This window comes from Dromaius novaehollandiae, chromosome 1 (genome assembly GCF_036370855.1).
Source record: "Dromaius novaehollandiae isolate bDroNov1 chromosome 1, bDroNov1.hap1, whole genome shotgun sequence".
Lineage (NCBI taxonomy): Eukaryota > Metazoa > Chordata > Aves > Casuariiformes > Dromaiidae > Dromaius > Dromaius novaehollandiae.
Window position 1 is genome coordinate 26261973 of NC_088098.1, and position 18248 is coordinate 26280220.

Genomic DNA, 18248 nt, shown 5'->3' on the forward strand with positions numbered 1-18248 from the left:
TTCCAATACATTATCCATGTCTGGTACACCTCCATTTTCACTTAAAACTTCAGAGACCAAAGAAGAATTAAAACATTATGAGTGAAACTCTGGCCCCACTGAGCCAATAGATGATTGATTTACTGAGGTCAGGAATTCCTCTTTAAATTTTGGCAGGTTCAATGGCTGTCCTCTTACTGTTACCTGGTTGCGTTGATAAATTCAGGTTAAGTCCACTCATGAGTGATAAAAAATAAGAATTTCACAAAAATAATATTTGGACCAAGCTTCTGCAACACAGGTTTGTCCTTTAGTCACTATTTGTTTGTATTTTTATATAATCATGTACTCAGACGTCTTAGGAACACTATTGCCATTGACACAATACTTCCAAAAATTGCACACTTTTTCTCTTCTATAGCAAATACTGAAGATATCCATTTTAAAAGAAATTTCTATTTTTGTTGCATCAAAATTTTAACCAAACACTGTATTTTTAGGTATTGTACTTTAATGGCCCAAATACTAGTACCTTGGTATGCACTGCAACAACTCTATGAAGTAAGGAAAGAGTGTCATCCTCATTTCCCAGAGACACATAAACTTTATGTTCTAACCTCCCATATTTTTAGGTCATTCAGTTTCATTTAGTGACACCTGGACTGAGCTGAACAACTCATGGTCTAGAAAGATATTCAGCTTTGTTTCAAAAGTAATAGAAACGATGAAGTGAAGCAAAAACAATGAACTGCCATATTGGAAGATTATGGTGGAACAGAGATTTGAACTTGATTCTCTGGGGTCTCAAGCTAACTGCCTTAACACTTTATCCTCTAGTCTACTCTGCACAAGGCAGCTTCCTACAAACTATGGGAGAAATGTCTTTGAGAGTTTAAAAAGTGCTAGATCTGATGAAATGCTCCTGGTTAAATATTAGCTCAGAATTTTGCACCAAAATCGTTCAAGCTGCGTGCCTACCACACCTCATCGAATTAAGTTCCTGGTCAGGTGCTTTTCATATAGACTATTTCCTAGATGATACATCAGAGGCAATGAGAGCCATAGGTTCCTGGTGATTCTGAAAATGGGGTTATTTTTACACAGAGGTCTTGGTTTTTGACTTCTAACTTTGGAAATACTGCTTCTTGTCTCTCCTCATGCACAAAATAAGGTTGAAGGGTAGGCTTCCTCACAGTCTTATGCCAACAGTCCTGCCAAGAACTAATTGTCCCAGTCCTGGAAGAATTCTCCTACAGCTGAGAAAGTAGTTCCAAACTGATACCCATATAGTTACAAAATATGAATGATGCAGGAGCCCCATGCATGGGAGTTAGCTATCTGCATCACATTACCACAACCACCGTATGTCTTCGCTTGATGATCCTGGAAAAGCACAGCATTCGGTAGGTATCTTGTAGGGCACAAGAGGCTTCTAAATAGCTCAGCCTTTGTCTTTGTACATCAAATAGCAAACTCATTTGGCTTGCCCTGAAACACAATCAGGCTAAAATAAGAAATTTTGTCAGAAAATTAGAAGAACTAAATGGTTGGATTAGAATGAAAGCTATTTCAGTCTTAACCTTTATATTCCATCAATGTTATGTCTCCACAATCTTTCGCCTTTTCTTTGTCTCCCTAAGGCTAAAATCTTTCTGCATCCAGCTGAGGAATGTGTCTGGGCAATGGGGAACTCTGCAGGAGGAAAAGAGAAGAATTTTCTTCTAGAATTTCTCCTTCAAATGCTAGTTTATTTAACTGCCTCCCTACTCCCTTCTTCCTTAGGAACAGGATACTTGGCTGTTCACCGCTGTGCCTAGGGTGTCCTTGCTCTGTTTCCTGCCCTCTGTGATGGGGGTTATAACTCTTTGATTTGTGTTTGTTTACAGTAAATGGCATTGTACAGTGTATGTTTTATCTAAAAAGAAACAACGGCTGTGCAGCACAGGGGAAAGTACCAAAGCAGGTGAGTTATAACCAGAAGGGAAGGAAAGAAGAAAAGAAACTGCTTTTCTTGAAAGTGGCTGTGCTTGTTCAGTTGGAGGAAGCTTCTGATTTGCAGGATGGGGCAGGTAGGAAGGAGTCAGCACAGTCCAGGAGACACGTGAGAGGAGCAGGATGCAGAAACACCATCAATACCATCGCCATGACCCTCAGCGGTCATAGAAAGCAGGAAGCGCTGTAGGGAGCTCCTAGAAGACCTTATGAGGTTTGTTCAATTCAGGGAGCCACTGAAAGTTGCTGGATTTGAAGGCAAGACTGGAGGAAAAGACTTGTCCTGCAAAGATACTGGTTTACAAATTTTCATATTTAACCTGTCTCCTCCAGTTGCCTTGTTAGAGAGTTAACTTGCTGTAGCTCATTAACCTGCATTATGCCAAAACTGAGAGCCTTCTGATGACTTGGTGTGCTCATTCCAAACAAAATATTGACCAATTCTACTCCAAATTTCTGCTGATTGGGGTTTTGTCATAGTCTCTGTTCCTAATATGATAAACAAAATGTTTTTAGAGTTCCAGATATGGCAATATCTATGCAAAGGATTGTGTTATGTGCACTTGGAGGTGCACCAGTAAATTCAGGGACCATCTTCTTTTCTTTTTTGGAACAAGTACAGCTTTACAAATCTGTACTGTAGACCACACTTGGTTTCTGGATCCTTGGCACTATAGCATGTATTTGTTTGCCATTTATTTTTATCTCACTTTTTATCTCTTAGGACAAGCTTCCTTTGCAGGTAAAGGCAAATGTCTGAATTTCTGCTGCATTGGGACCAAATCACTTTAGAGTTTCATTGTGTGAACAAATGCAGTTTCACAGCTCATTGCTCAGCCAGTGCAGTCTGTCACAATGAAGAGGACACAAAACAAGAAAACAAAAGGAAGAAATGTAGCCATTAGCAACCCTGGTGGTACCTAACTATTTGCTCTCTGAGTAGGAATGGCAATGCACCCATTATAAATCTCTTAAGATGTGCACACGTCAGGTCAGGTATTGCACTTTCAGTTAGGTACATAGACCCAGAGACTGTTTTCTTCCTTAAGCCTCCAAATACGGGTCTGGATTCATAAAACTTTGTCCTTTAACATCTTTGCAAGTAAACAGATGCAAGGCAAATTAAAACAGCTGACTCTGTTTCCAGACTCACTTCAGCAGACTGTGGCTTTCCACAGGGGATTTATACATCAGCTGAATAATGCAATTTATAAGGAGTGTGAGGTGATCTGCATTTATCTACATTCAGGAAATAACTGTGTAAAATGAGCCTGATTCTTCTCTCATTTACCCAAGTTTCAAGTGGATTCCAGGGGGATTTCTCCTTGCAGCAGCCTGTATGAGAGTCAAAACCAATGATTTCACATAGCAGTGATGTGATGAACCCAAACAAACTGATTTGTCTTTCTACACTGATGAATTTTTTTTCTTTTTTTTTTTTTTTTTTTTTTTTTTTTTTTTTTTTTTTGCAACTGCCTTATATGCATTATAAATCCATGCAGCTTACTTTGGCGTAAGGGAAGGTATTACCAGCTTGTGAGATGTATGAATTGTGCATGCTGGCGCCATCTCCCACTCCTCCACTAGGTTGGGGACTACACAGAACTGCCTGTCCAGTGCATTCTGTCCTTCTCATGGGTCCTGTGCAGTGGAGTCAAGATAAGCCTCTCCAAGAGGCAATAAATGCATTTCCACGCAGCAGCTGGGGACAGAAGCCCCAGTATCAGGGTCTGGAGGAAGCCCCCAGCTCTCTGCGGGCAGCTGCACATCCCAGCCAGCCTGCGAGACCTGGACAGCTCCTCCAGCTGCTCCCAACCGTGCAAAACCAGCTGCTGTGGGACCCATCTATACATCTATGCCTTAGAAGCATCTTTAGGGGGATTTCTTTCAGCTACGTCTCCCTACAGTTAGTGAGAGGGAATGACACAGGCTTTTGCCTATTACAGGAAAGCTGTTTAGGTAGAAATACTTCTGAAATACTATGAAGGTTTTTCTTGCATAAAATGTTTGACATACTGTTATTCATTTCACTGCCTGTGGGAATTGCTCTTTAGTATCCAAGAACTGTTCATGAGTGGATCTATTACTCTGTTCCTATCTCTTCCCATGAGCATTTGTATCTTTTCTCAGCTGTTAACATCTTGGATACTTTTCCAAGAATATTAGAAGCAAGGCCCTAGGAACAATAAGTGATACTTAAAATATAGGGAGAGAATGAAGAAGACAGCCCTATGAGAAGATATCTACCCTTCCTATTTTTCTGGGATTTGGTTCTACTGAAGGATGCTTTCTTGTGGATAAGAATAATAAGTCATCGCCCTTTTCAAAAAATATAAAAGCATAATAGCTGCATTCTTCTCAGTCTCTTTTGAGGATGTGCACTTCATTTTTTTCCAAATGAGTTCCTTATAAAAATGTCACATCACAGTGCTGCTCAAAGGCTACTTAATATTCTTCTTTTCTCAATAGAGCTGTGTACTCCCTGACATCTGAGGTTTCTTTAATCAGCTCCAAAGATAGCCTGTCTTCCACATTGTTTTGCTTGCTAAATTAGAATGAAATGCACTAAAACCATAATCTGTACATTTCTCATTTGACTTGGGGAAATAACAAGGTTTGAGAACAACATTTTAATTGCTGAGAGTTTTCTGTTGCCTAAAAATATTACCAAAGAGAACAGATTTGGCCTAGTCTTGTTTGTAAGAACTATTTACAAAACTAAGGGTTTTACAGAATCTGATTCAGTATCTTCAAGCTAACATGACAGTAAGCGTGTCATTATGAATTTCTTTTTTGTGATAAGCGTCGGTTTCAGGCTTGAGCTGTGCTTTAATGGCATTTCTCAAACAGGAAAAATACAATTGCAAGGAAAAAGAAGGTTCAGTTCTGTGGAAAATCTAACGTTGCAAAATGTTTCATTCCAGAGTGGGATAAAAATCTGAAAACAGAGTTGTATTTGTGCTGAAGTACTACATTTTTTTAGTATTGGAACAGTTAATATTTTATATAAGGACTATATATATATGTATACGTATGTGTTCAACAATAGTCTATCATATTCAAATTGATACTCTAAAGTCTAAATTGAATCAAAATAATAGCTGAACAAAGAATTTTATCTCTAAAAATTAGGCACTCCATTTGTACTTAATTAAATTTAATCAATTTAAATAATTTCCCTGTTAAAATGGAGAAACATATTCTAACAACACTTAAAAATGTATGAAACTATAGTAAGAAAAGTTTAACCAAAAGCCTTCCTGACCAACTTTAAAGTAAAATGGTCATTCAAATACCTGTTCAGGTGCAAGTTTCAGATATATTTAGAACTTATAGACTGAAATAGGCTATAATTTGCATGAGGACGATACAAAATGGTATGACTATACCTCAGCATTTACAAAGGGGCAGGTAAGGGTACAAACTATATTTGACATTGCTTTATGGAGCCATGTAAGCACTGTTGGACCTGTTCTCTCTTTTAACTAATTTTAAAGAAGGGCCAAGATATTTTCCTTCCTGCCACACATATATATCTCTTCCAGAGCTCCAGAAGGTTGACCTAGAAAGTGAATACTATGCTGCAGCTCCATTACCTATGTCATATAAAAACATCCACAAACACTAAGCACGAAAGTTGTGAAACATATTCCTCTGTGGGAGTTTTTTGGGGTGAAGGATAAAAAGCAAGTCAGAGCATAATGTACAGCAGGATTAGTGAATGTTTGCAGATTCATCTGCTATATTCTCCAGTCAGAAGTCCTAGAAAAGCAACACTGCAAAGTTTGCTTGAGTTACACTATAGTATCATTTGTGAAATGGATTCTCTACTGCTCTTTTAAACTATGATGAAATTCCTTCCACAGATCTTTACCAAAAATTCCTCATCCATTCCCCAGAAAAATGAATAAAGATAGTATCAATAGGCTCAAGTATGTATAATTGCCTAGATGAATGAAAATGGCAAATTATATTTTAAATTTTGATTTCTAAATTAATGCTTTTGTAATTATTTTTTTTAATTTCCTACAAGTATGAAGGTGGCAAAAATAAAAAAGTTAGAAATATTTTCCACTTAACTGTTATACTTGTACTTATGAACAGGTGGTGTTCTATGTGTGCAACAATTTAAAGTAATAGAATTGCTAGGTTGCCACCACAGCAGCTCCTACAAAAAATTTGTTCTGTGATGACAACTTTTCTGCTACTTATGAAAAAGGAAAATAGAAAGTGAGATCCTCATGGTTAGGGTTTGTATTTTGCCAGTTCTGCACCCTGAATTTATTGTAGATTTAAAGAAAATGGATTATGGAAATTGTAAAGGTCATAAGGATAACCCAGGAGTGATGGGATGTTGGGTATTTAGAATGAAAAACATTGCAATTCCTGAAAGGTAAAATATCTCCAGATTCATAAAGGATTACACACATTAAAAAAGAATACATAAAGACTCAGTAGTACCTCTTCTGTGACATACCCTAGCTTTAAAATGAGCTTTATTTTGGACAGAGACCTGCAGAAAAACTGTGTGAGTGATACACTGGGGAACAGTAGCAAGCAGGTGAGTAGGAATCGGTAATTGGGAATAGGCAGGAAACAGTAGAGGAGATCCTCTAATACCTCCCCTTACCTGCCATGTTTAGGAAATTGCTATTTCCTAGCTATTTGAGTTCTCGTTCAGTCTGTTGCTTCTTCATACATCTGAGATATAGAGTCCAGCCTGGTGCAGTTATGGAAATGGGAAACTGCTTTTTAATGAATGACGAACCGATTCCTAATGCTTCAGTAGGGTTGTTGCTTCAGAGAGGGGTACGCATGCATTTTTGTATTACAGAGCTTTGCAGAAGTAATGTGAGTCAAAGTGCAGTAAGCAAGACCAAACAAGGCACTGAACAGATAGACCCCTCTGAAGGACTTCTTTTTCTTGCTGAAGCATCAGATCATATCAGCTTCTCTTCTTGCTTGTTGTTAGGCACCTTTATACTGTATTGGCATTACAAAAGACTTCAGTATTGCTTGGAATAGATCCCATACCTCTTTAAATATTGGATCTGCTAAAAAGGATAACTCTGAAAAAACAAAAAGGCATTGTATTTCATCCACCCTCTACTCATTATATTCGGAGCCAAAGTATTTGTTGTATGATGCTCTCCAGCTTATTCTGGTATCAGCAATGCAGAGCCGTTACAGCAATCAGCTGTAATCTGCTTTATAACCAGCAAAGCACTTGCCAGGAAAACTCCAGATTACTGAGATTTTTATACTAATTCAGTGAAAGTGTTCATGATTTGTAAAGCATGTCTTGATTTTCAGTCCCAAAGTTACATTTTCAAGCAAAAATTTGGATAACTTACTTAGTAATTTTGTTTTATGGAGCAAACACATACTTTGCACAAATAATGAAGGTTAAATCTGAGGCATCAAGGCAGCATTTTCACTGTGTAAATTTTGTACTAGGGCCTGTATAGAAAAAAGCCAAACTTTTAAGTTGATTTTCATTAGATGTTGAATTGTTATAGAATTTTCTGGGAACATCATAAAGAAAATTTCAATCTTTGAGCCCTACATCTTAACTATTTAATGATCTTTTATGTGCCAATACCAACCAGTTGTACTGTATTCACTCAACTCCCTCTGGTGGCTAATTTCTCAATTCTAAATGCAGTACAGTGTTTTAGCTCTTTTTTTGATGTTGTGTGGGTTAGTGGTCTGCTCATGGGCTCTCAGATCATCCTGACAGTGGAAATATTACTGAAATTTTTATTCATGTAATAAAATCTCTATTGCTGACTTTAAATAATGTATCTACCAATTCAGCTAAGCAAACAGACAAACTATTATCAAATCTACATAATATCAAAAAGATTGCAGAAAATGGTGCATTTAAATAACTATTTTATAAAATAAATAGTATTTCCTGTTTATGTGTTTCCATTTTACCTATCACATCAGAATACAAACACCTTACAAATGGTCTTGATTTGTCTCAAGGCAGGCTGAGAAAAGGAGCTGAGGCCTACAGGAGGCAAGTTATTTTCCCAATTTCACATGCAAAGTCAGTGGCATATTTGTAAAATTACACCTTGATTTTCTGCTTACCAAAGGCAATTTTCATTACTTGGTCATATAAAGGGGATCTTAAAATTTACTAACTCACTTCTACTTTCAAGGGTTTTCTTGGCCCACTGGCGCAGACTGAATCCTTCTCTGCAGCCGTCCTTGCCCGGCTGTTCTTCACTCCCTCCTTCCTAGACACCTAATAGGGAAGTCTGACAGTCTCTCTGCGTCCAAAATTCATGTAACTGTGGTAGGAATTTGATGATAGAAGACCCTCATGGCATCATGGTCCAACCACCTAACTTTATGAGAACTGAATGGTACTAAAATTATCCTACTCAATTAAGGCATTTTAATGACTGCTAAACTTTACAAACATTGCATCACATTTTCCTACAGTAATAGCCCTCTCTCTATAACCTGTCCTTTCTTGTGCACAGCTGACCTCACATTCATCAAGCAATGCCATCCTAGCTAAAATGACAAGCAAGAGAAATTACAGACTTTAAAGAAAAAGTGGACAATAAGGGTAATCATCGTCAAACTCACTAGGTGAGAGGAAGATGAAAAGATTTGTTCATCCTGCTATCAAATCGACCCTGTGATTTATTTGTTAAATTACACACTATATAAGAATACAAATTTTCTCAGGGGTACTCTATCGGTAAGTCACCCTCCTTACCCAACTCTGAGCATGTAATTCCTTCTCCTGTCATAAAGAAATCTTCTTAGCTGAATATGTAAGGCAGATGCATAAAAGTAGCATGACTGGCCCAAAATGTAGAAAGATACAGTAGCATATCTAAGGAGGTCTCTCATGTCACCTCTGCTAAACAGGATCCTACTATTTTTAACATTTTAATTCAGGTTAAAATCCAGGTCTCACTTTCTTTCAAACACACACGCCTCCCTGCCTATATATATGTACACAATGTATTTGACATAATTTTCTATTGACTTAAATGGAAATTTTTATTCAGTGATTTCATATTCCAAGGCTGTTCCTCTGAAGAAAGGTTGTTTTGTCAAATGTCCAGTTATGTGATCTCAGTGAATTCATTATGGCCAAGACTCTGGTCTTTATCCTGTAAATATTTATGCATGGACTTTTTATGCTTGAATTTCACTTTTATACATGAATCATAACTATTGCAGATCCTGTGAAATGAAGGCATGCCTGCCCTTGGTGATGTGGAATCAGAATAATGACGCAAATTGAACTTAAGCACATCAGTACCATCACTGTCTGATAGAGAACAGTACGTCCTTAGAACAATTTTTTCCATTTTTAGCTTTGCCCTATATTATAGTTTCCATGTATTTTAGAGTAGACTCACAATTAAAATACATAAGAACGAGGACTGTCACCTGTAAAAGTTCATTAACACCAGAGGCCATTCCCATCCCAGTGCCGTAACCATTTGGTTGCATTCCTACCTCATGGGATTTTTTTCCTCTGCCCAAATGAATCCTCCTTTTCTAGACATGGAGTAGAGCAACTACAAATGAAAGCAGAGCTATCTCAGACAGCTGAAAACCAGAACATTCTCCTGGTTTGGGGGCAGGGTGGATCCAAACACCTAGAGGGCTCAGGAAAGGATAAAAATCAGAGTTTCCATTTCCTGGATAAGTACTCTCAAATGTCAGGCGTAAGCAGCGCTGCAGCAATTAACCTAACAGCTATGTTGTCTGCAAGATGTGTGGATTTTGTCTGAAACATCTAATACTGGGAAGGCCTAAACTGACCTCTCTGTGCAGTGCCAGGTTAATGGTACCACACTGAGAATGGTATGAACCAGACAGAGAGAGCACAGTAACAGTGTGACCGATGCAAGGTCTAAAAACCATAACATATAAGGGTGGTTATGAAAGAGTTAGGGTTTTTGATGAAGGAGTCGCTGAGTACCTAAAAGACTGCTGCAAAGAAGTAAGAAGGATCTGTTATCCATCTCTGGTGATGAGACAAGAAATAGTAGCCTTTAATTAAAGAAAGGATATTTAGGCTAGATATTAAGACACATTTTATTGCAGTAAGACAACTCTGCTCTAGGAAAGCTCATTTGAGGAGACGATAGAATCTCACCAGCAGACGTCGTAAGCAACACATTCGATGCAGGTACAAACTGTTCCTGTCAGGGGCTGGAGAAGGGGTTAGATGACCTCTTGCTTTTGGTTTCCATTCATTGAAGTTCTTGCTTTTCGTGCTATTTTTGTAGGTGTTAGGATACTCAGAGTACACTTACAGGGTGCATCTCTGCAGTGGAAAGGCATCTAAGCTCTGGACTGCAGTAGGTGCTGGGCTGAAAATAGGCACTTGCACATGCCTGAGTGAAGCAGCTGCTTACATTTAGGTGCTGGAGGAACTTTCAGACTGACCTTGCAAACATCTCCAGGACAAGGCAAGGGCAAAGAGATGCTCTCTGCAAAGATATATTGGACAGAAAGTTTACAGCTGAGCACAGTAATATCCATTTGCAGCATATTGACATGTGACAAGCAGAGAATTTTAGGCTTGAATGAAGCATGACTAGCTAATAATAACAATTGCATAGTATATTTATAGGTATAAATTTGCATAGGTTTCTCAGGACCAGTGAGGTCAAGAACCCAACATATTTTCTTTTCCCAGCTCTGCAACAAAATCCTGCAGTTATGTATGCCAAGTTATACAGTTAACTCTAGACAGATGATGTCTTATCCAAGCAGTAAATGCTCACAATTCAAGTTTAAATACAGTATGATTCAGGCACATTCTTTTTTCCACATATGGGTAACACAAAGTACCAGCATCCTATCTGTTCCACTTTTTCTTCTTGATCTGCTTTTCTAGTAACCAGTCCAGCATTCACCCTGAAGGCTTCAGATGCAGTTCTTAAATCCTACCTGAGTTAAACTGTCTGAATGAATAGAAACCAAAACTGTTTACTGTACATATCTAGCCCTCCTTGAGTATCCCTGTTTTAGGTACAGTATACATTGATGGTACATCCCTAGCTAAAACTACAGGTTTAAGTACGCTTAACCAGTTATCAAGAGATAGAGTAAATGTTGATTCACAGTTGGATTCACCTGAATTTTTTTATGTACACAACTCCCCGGCCCTCTAGCTCTCAACTCTTCAGTAAAAATACTTGTTTGTAGATTTAATTTTATGCCCAGAAACACATATATCAGTGGCACCATATTAACGACTATAACAAAGACACATAGAATATCATTGGTATGATATCCTTGTTCTTCTATGATTTTATTCATCAAAATATCATGTGTAATATGTCATTAATATTTTTCATGTATCTCCTTACAGCATTCACACGGCATTTTGACAGTGTATAACAGAGACTCTAAAGAAGCCCTGTAGAGTCTAACTGAACAAAGCAGCCAGAAAGAAGAGAAAGTCGGGAGCCTTTCCCCATGAGAGTCCCACCCACGATGTCGGAGGAGTCTTGCAGGAGCATTAGCTAGAACATGTGCCGTAGAAAACACTCTGTGCTTCCAGCTGAGGTGAAACAAAGTGCTGGCTCAATCACAGACAAATAAGCATTCAAACCTTTGATATAAAGAAAGTAATTTAAATGAGAAAGGGATGAACCAAGCTGGAAATAAAATGGAGTCCATGTTACACAGCAGCTATTCTGCTTATTGCGTGCTGGGAGCCGTAACCCATAACTTGAAAAATGCTTGTTTTTTCCCTGGGACTGAAATGCTAACCTGTTCATGTTACATCCCAACCACTATTTTTAGCCTCGAGGTCATCTCTCCTCACCTCCCATCCCTTATTCTTCCCTCTCCCTGTGGCTCCAAGCCCCCTTTGGCTGTGAGCCACAGGCCTGGCTGCACTTGCAGATGGACGGGCACAAGGACAGCAGCAGGAAGGGCAGGATCAGGCCCTCTTCCCGTCCCATTGAGAGCAGCAACCACGTGGCTTACAGCCACTGGATGCGAGGACAGTTATCAGGCTCCAGATGTAATTCCTCTTTGCTGGCAGCCTGTTCCCTGGACACCCTGCAGGCTGGTAGCAGGACACTGGCTTCTCTCTTGTCAGATGTTTTTGCTGCTGAATTTTCAACTCCTCAAGCCGCGGTTCCTTTTGCGCGTGGCTGCGGGTTGCGGTCTCCCACGCTGGTGGCTGCAGGAGTGCAAGGGCAGAGCATAACTTCTTCTCATAAAGGTCCATGGTTCTGGTCGCTCCTGCTATGCAGCGATGTTACCGAGACACTCAGAGGAAGACAGTTAATTGGCATAGCTTTGTCTATTGTGAAAGCATGTATTTTTATTAACAGGCAGTTAAATGATTAAAGACAGTATTTTCATTGTTTCAAATTTGCTCATTGACTTTTCTCAGTCTCGGAGAACCAGTGGGTACAGAGAGGTTTCAACCATCTTTATTTTCTTCTATCATCTAGTTGCCTTTATAGAAGTTCCCCTAATTAGTTCGTCAAGCTTAAAAGAATGCATTCATGTACTGGTTAATTCTGGGAATGGTCCCTGCTTGTTGTAGGAGGAAAATCTGCTTCCCATCTGTATGTATTTCTGTCCATCAGTGTAACCTTTTTCCCTAAGGTACTTCTAAATCCTCCTTTTTTTTTATTCTTCTTTTCTCTGTTTTTCCCAGGTCACTGGATATTTTATTTTCCATCTTCACCTACTGCAATATTTTTTATGCACATTTTAAATCTACTTCCCCTTAAACTCCTTGGTGATTTAATAACATTCATATGTCTTTGATTTCTTTCCAGAATCCCGGCCTAAAACATATTTTCTATCCCTTCTTTGATGTTTTTGCTTTAAGAGAATGTTCTTTAGATGGACTATTCTTAAATGGCACCCTCTGTAAAGAGTCTATTCCTTTCAGTAAGTACATTTTAAACTCCACCTTAATAGTATACTCTAGTATTCACCTTTAATGTCCCCCTGCTTATCACATCAAAGCAATGTTTGTCCGCGGTCCTTCACTAAGGTATAATGAATATATCTGACAAACATCAGATGATTTGCATGTTAGTACACTTCTGTGTGGTTTCTCCTGAAATTAAACCATTTTTGAAACAGAAAGAGAAGCTTTGTTTCTTTAGGAATAAGGAAAGTTGCTTCCTAGCTGAAATAGCAAGACCTCTTACCAAATTTCTAGCACAAGGATTAAAATTATTCTGCGCAGCTCTACACAGCACATGGAGGGGAGACACCCTCCCAGCTCCTTCATGGCCGTCACAAACCCTGGCAAGACCTTGGCGCCTCCGGAGCCGGGTGCATGCAGGCTCCCGGACGGGGATGGCGGGTGAACCAGCCCGGCCAGGCAGCGCTGCTTCTCCGCCATGGGCCACCCAGGCCTCTGTGCCACTACATGCAACGTCGCCAGGCTCTGCGGTGAGGTCTCACTCTTTCTGATGATAGGAAGGTCAGATATTTCAAATCAGAATCTCACTGGAGATGACTAAGTGTTTCCACAGCATATGCAGCTCTCAGCAGCCTGCTATCTCTGTCATTCGGGCTGTTGCAGCCCTCAGGACTTACTCTGAAATAGCCCCTTCCCCAGGCAAGTGCCTCCCCAGTTGAAGAGTTCAGAGTGCGGAGGCAAGGGCAGATCGCCGAGCGCTGCTCCAAAGGCCCCTTCAGGGCTAATTTGTCTGACATTGTTTTGCTTAGGCTTCATGCTGCAAAGCAAGGAGTCACTGAGGAAACGATCACAGAAAGCCCCTTTATGGCACCGCTGCATCCCGCCAGCAGTTCAGAGAGCAGCTGTGAGCACTTGCTTGCCAAACCCTCCTAGTGCCTTAGCGGAAGCACGGAGCACTTCATCGGACCACACAAAGACAGTTTTTTAACCCTTTTTCCCCACACCTTTTCACTTCTTCCCCCGCCCAGCCTTGCTGGTCTTGGTTTTTGATAGCCCAGCCAAGACCTACTCTCTTTTAGCAGGACTGGGCAAATCCATTGGAAATCTAATGCTCTGCCCCATTTGAAGCCATTCAAGAGATGGTGCACAAGAAATTAAGCTTTGTATTCTGGTTTTCAGTGAATAAATATACATCAGAAGGGTGTCACAGGGGGCACTGCACTAAATATTTAATGTTTTGCAGGGGCAGTTTATACATATTTTCTCTAAAAGAACATCTTATGTGCACTTTGATCAGCATACACTTATTGGTAGAGAACATTTTTCAAAAATAATTACTATTGGAGCTGTTCATAGTATTAGTTTTCATAAATTCATCCAGTTATAATTAATATGTGCCTTTCAAGGACCTAAAAGGGAAGGCATTCAATATTTCTTGTCTCTAATTTTAGTATGATCTGATTTTCCTCTGGTTGCCTTTCCAAACACCTGGGGCCAGCCATATGAGTAAATTAGATTGTGCTAAAATGCATATTAATGAAGCTCAAGCAATGGTTCCCTAAAGGGACAGTAAAACTATATATAGCTCCTTTTTTTCCTCTCTCTTGGTTAATATGCCTTTCAATACATTTAGATCCTAGTAAAATCGTGCCATTTTGTAACAGCAAAAAAACACAGGGAAACAGTTAAAACAAAAACTCAGAAGCACATTTATTTGAAGTGGATAAATGATCACTGGTTTTAGTACCTGCATTTTTAAATTATTTCATATTAAAAATGGATTTACTTTTAATTGACTTACCCTACAAGAAAAAATTGATATCAAGACATCTGGGTAGAAAGAAATGGCATATCTGCAAATTGCCTACACTGATCTCTATTTTTCTCTTCATAAAAAACCCTGTAGTGTTCATTATAATGGATAGCAATGGAGGACAGCAACCAATTACCATGCACGGCCCTCAGTGTAACAGAATGAAAAGAAAAAGTTTGGGAAAAGGACATTGAAATAAATCCCAGTTCCTCAAGGAAGTGCCCTGGTGTTATAAAGTACTGCCTACAGCAGCATTTTAGTTCAGATCAGGACTGTGCTTTTTAAGTAAATTGTTATCATCCCTGCTTATAACGCTTCAATTCACACCACAGAGTGGGCCAAAACACAGCAAACTCATTTCAGAAAAAACGAAACTGGAAGATTCACTCCAGAGGCACATTTAACGTGCACCACCTGCTAATGGGCACTCAGTTCACAGAAATAAACTACAGCCAGCCCAACTGCATACTCTGTGGCCACTCGGTCCTCTGCACCACCACTTCTAAGTGAGATGGACGCAGAGAAGACTGCTAGAATGGCCAGGGAAACTCAGCTGATCATACCAGAAGCAATTAGGTTGGTGATGAGACCCAAGGCTAAGAGAGGATATGACTCAGTGACAAACAACAGGAGGGAAAAGAAGCACCGAGGCACAAAACACATGGACACAAAAACGAATGGGTGTGAATTGCTCACACTCTAGAAATTAGAAGAAAGATCTAAACACAGATGTAAGGAATAGATCTAAATAAAACTGAAATTTTGGAACAACCTTTCAACTGGAATATCATGGCTTACGGAAAACCTAAATACTTTTAAAATGGAATTTATAAAGGAACTGTATAATATGGCTGCCTGTAAGAGTAGGGGACTGAATCTGATAGTCCAATAACTAGGTTTCATTCCTAAGGGTTTAAAAAGCATGATGCAAGATCTCCATATTATTATAATCCAACTACTTTTTAAACAGATTAAAACCATTTTTAAGTGACTTTAAAGTGTGAAAAGAAAAAAAAACAGATGACTTCTCACTGTAAAAAATAAGCACATTTTTAGAATGAGGATTAATGTTTCTGTTAAACTTGAAATAGAATTGGATGGAAATGTCAAAAGATACTCTTCACAAATAGTACAATGGTCATGCAAATGCAGCATCTGTAAAGTAGCTCTTGTGGATCTACAAGCAAGCTACCAGTCGTGACTATTTTTTTTTTTACTGAACCGTGTAAAACATCTCAGAATAGACAATCAAGAGCAAGGACATGCAGAATCAGTAGTTACTTCTCAAGGTTTTGACTGTCAGGGTCTTTGCAATGCATGATTTACAATTAGGAGGAGATTTACATTCAGTAAGCAGCTACAGGATGCAAGTTTTCATTTTCTCCTGAACACACCTTTGGAGTCAACAACCAAAAATAAAAGATGAAAGCTCTCTCTATATTTAACAGAACTTTACTTCCTCTGTTCTATTTTTCTCTCCCCATGAAATAGAATTTTTAAGCATGTCAAAGCCTTGTTACTTTAAAAATTGCATTCAATTTTACAACTATTAAAGGTTCATTCTGAGTTTTGCTTTATTATTCCTATTTTTTTTCCCGTATTGGCCCTCCTCCTCCATTAAAAATGCTAAGTTTCCTTCCCTACTTGCTCTTCCCTTTGAAGACAATTCCAGTCTCCATGCCAGAACCAACTCTTTGCCACCCTGGCCAATGTTTGGAGCCTGGTGGTTTCTAGCACCAAGAATTTTGGAGTGAAGAGACAGTGCTCAGGGCCCGAGGACCTCTGCTACATGGCTCCACGCTCCCTCCCCACCATTAACCATGTCTAGGAGCAGTCAAAGCCCATCTTTCTTCTCCAATCTTATCTAAAATTCTTGAGATAGGATTTCCTGGTTGGATGCGACCATTTGTTTCCCTTGATTGCTCTGGACACCAAGCATGTCGGCAGAGCTTAATTCACTTATGGGCTATCCATCTTTAAAGTTATTTCTAGCACTAACACTGGACCCTGCAGTAGAGATTTTGTACAAGTTCTGGGGTTGGGATAAAGAAAGTCGCCTGACCACAAAAAAGGACGCTCTCATTCAAAAGTGGTCCATGGACGCTACAAGGGAAAATCTGTAGCTCAGACATGTTCTCCTAGGAGAGGAACACTAATTCAGGGCTCCTGCAGAGTTTCCTGACACCTCGGCTTACATTCTGCAAGATTTACCATAGGATGGTTCAGTTAGGTTCTGAAAAATTAGAACACCAAACAGTAAGTTAGTGTGTATATTAAATGCAGAATTAAAAACTAAAGAGAGAAAGATGAGAAAGCCAGGTTTTTATACAATATTCTGACTATATCACGCAGTGTCATTCTATAAAAGTAATCCTAGTTCAGTTAAATCACTTTTAGAAAAATTAAATCTTATGTATAAAATATGCAAGACCTTTAACTTTTCATCTTTTACGTTTTAATTGTATGGTAGAACATTATTTTGATGAAGCAATTTTGTGCATTTAACTTTGAAGCATTTTTCAAAAGTCAATGACATGGTTTTAAAATACAGCGGAGCAAACGATATTTCTTTCTACAGCAGTTGTCATAAACAACCTTAATTTCCAGTCTAAATTACTGACCTAAATATATTCAGACAAATTAATGCAATGGAAAATTATAGAACTCATACTGTATATTTGCTCATTGCAACATGCATAACATGCATCTCATCTGCCAGGCACACAAGGTTACTACACATTTAGGAATTTCTCCCCATTTTATGCTCAATTGGAGAGGGAAACATGCCTCAAAATGTTCATAGCTGAGTTGAAAAACATATTTTTGACTATTCTATTCATTGGAATATTGTTTCCTAAGTATCCTACGTTATAGCATAATTTGTGTTAAGTTGTTTATGCTTTCAAGTGAGTAATAAGAACCAACTGGCCTTTCAGATTATGGGTGTGGGTTTTTGAAGCAGCCAGCAGTACAAAGTGTATCCAGGTACAGAAAATTACCAGTACATGTGCAGTTTTCTTCCACAGCCAGTCTCCTGATGACAGCTTTGTAATTGGTTTGGAGTGACACAAGGCACAGGCGGTCTGAACCAGAGCCCTGTTGAGACTGAATTCATTGAGAAAGGGCTGTATTCACTGAGGACAAGACTCCTAATAGCAAAAAATGTCTCAGCTGTTGGTGTATCACTAATCATCTCAGGTTGGGACAATAGAAAGCAGATTAGCTCTTGCAGCAAGTGTTAATACTGAAAACCAGCAGCAGTGAGTGGTACAATTTATTTCATAGTCCAAAAGAAGAAAAAGCTTCTATTTTACTATAAATAAAGACCTGGTCTCTTTGAGACAGCAGTCTGTCCTTTCACTATCCAGACAATTTTAAAAATTGAGTCTTTTTCTCTTCTTTCAGAGGTTGTAGCTTATTATGAAAAAAAGAAAAACCTTAATTGTTCAGTATGTCACCTTTTTGACAGGAGGAAATGAGGAACAATTACTGTGTCTGTGGACTTCATGTGGAGTTGGGGAAGACAATAAAAATGAAGTGAGATTTTTTTTTTAATGGAAAATGAAAAGA

The 18248-nt window shown here is 38.9% G+C and overlaps 1 protein-coding gene across 9 annotated transcripts in view; it reads left to right on the top strand.

Moving 5' to 3' along the window:
* GPR85 (G protein-coupled receptor 85) overlaps positions 1–13077 on the top strand; it is a 54823-nt gene extending 41746 nt beyond the window's left edge. For 2 of the 9 annotated variants that reach the window (XR_010388007.1, XR_010388004.1), the window contains 3 exons: positions 1866–1942; positions 8469–9287; positions 11336–13077. The gene's annotated coding sequence lies outside the window, so the exon portion shown is untranslated. The remainder of the gene's footprint in view (positions 1–1865; positions 1943–8468; positions 9288–11335) is intronic. The other 7 variants (XR_010388010.1, XR_003261783.2, XR_010388016.1 and 4 more) reach the window with 7 other exon arrangements.
* Positions 13078–18248: the final 5171 nt, after the last annotated feature.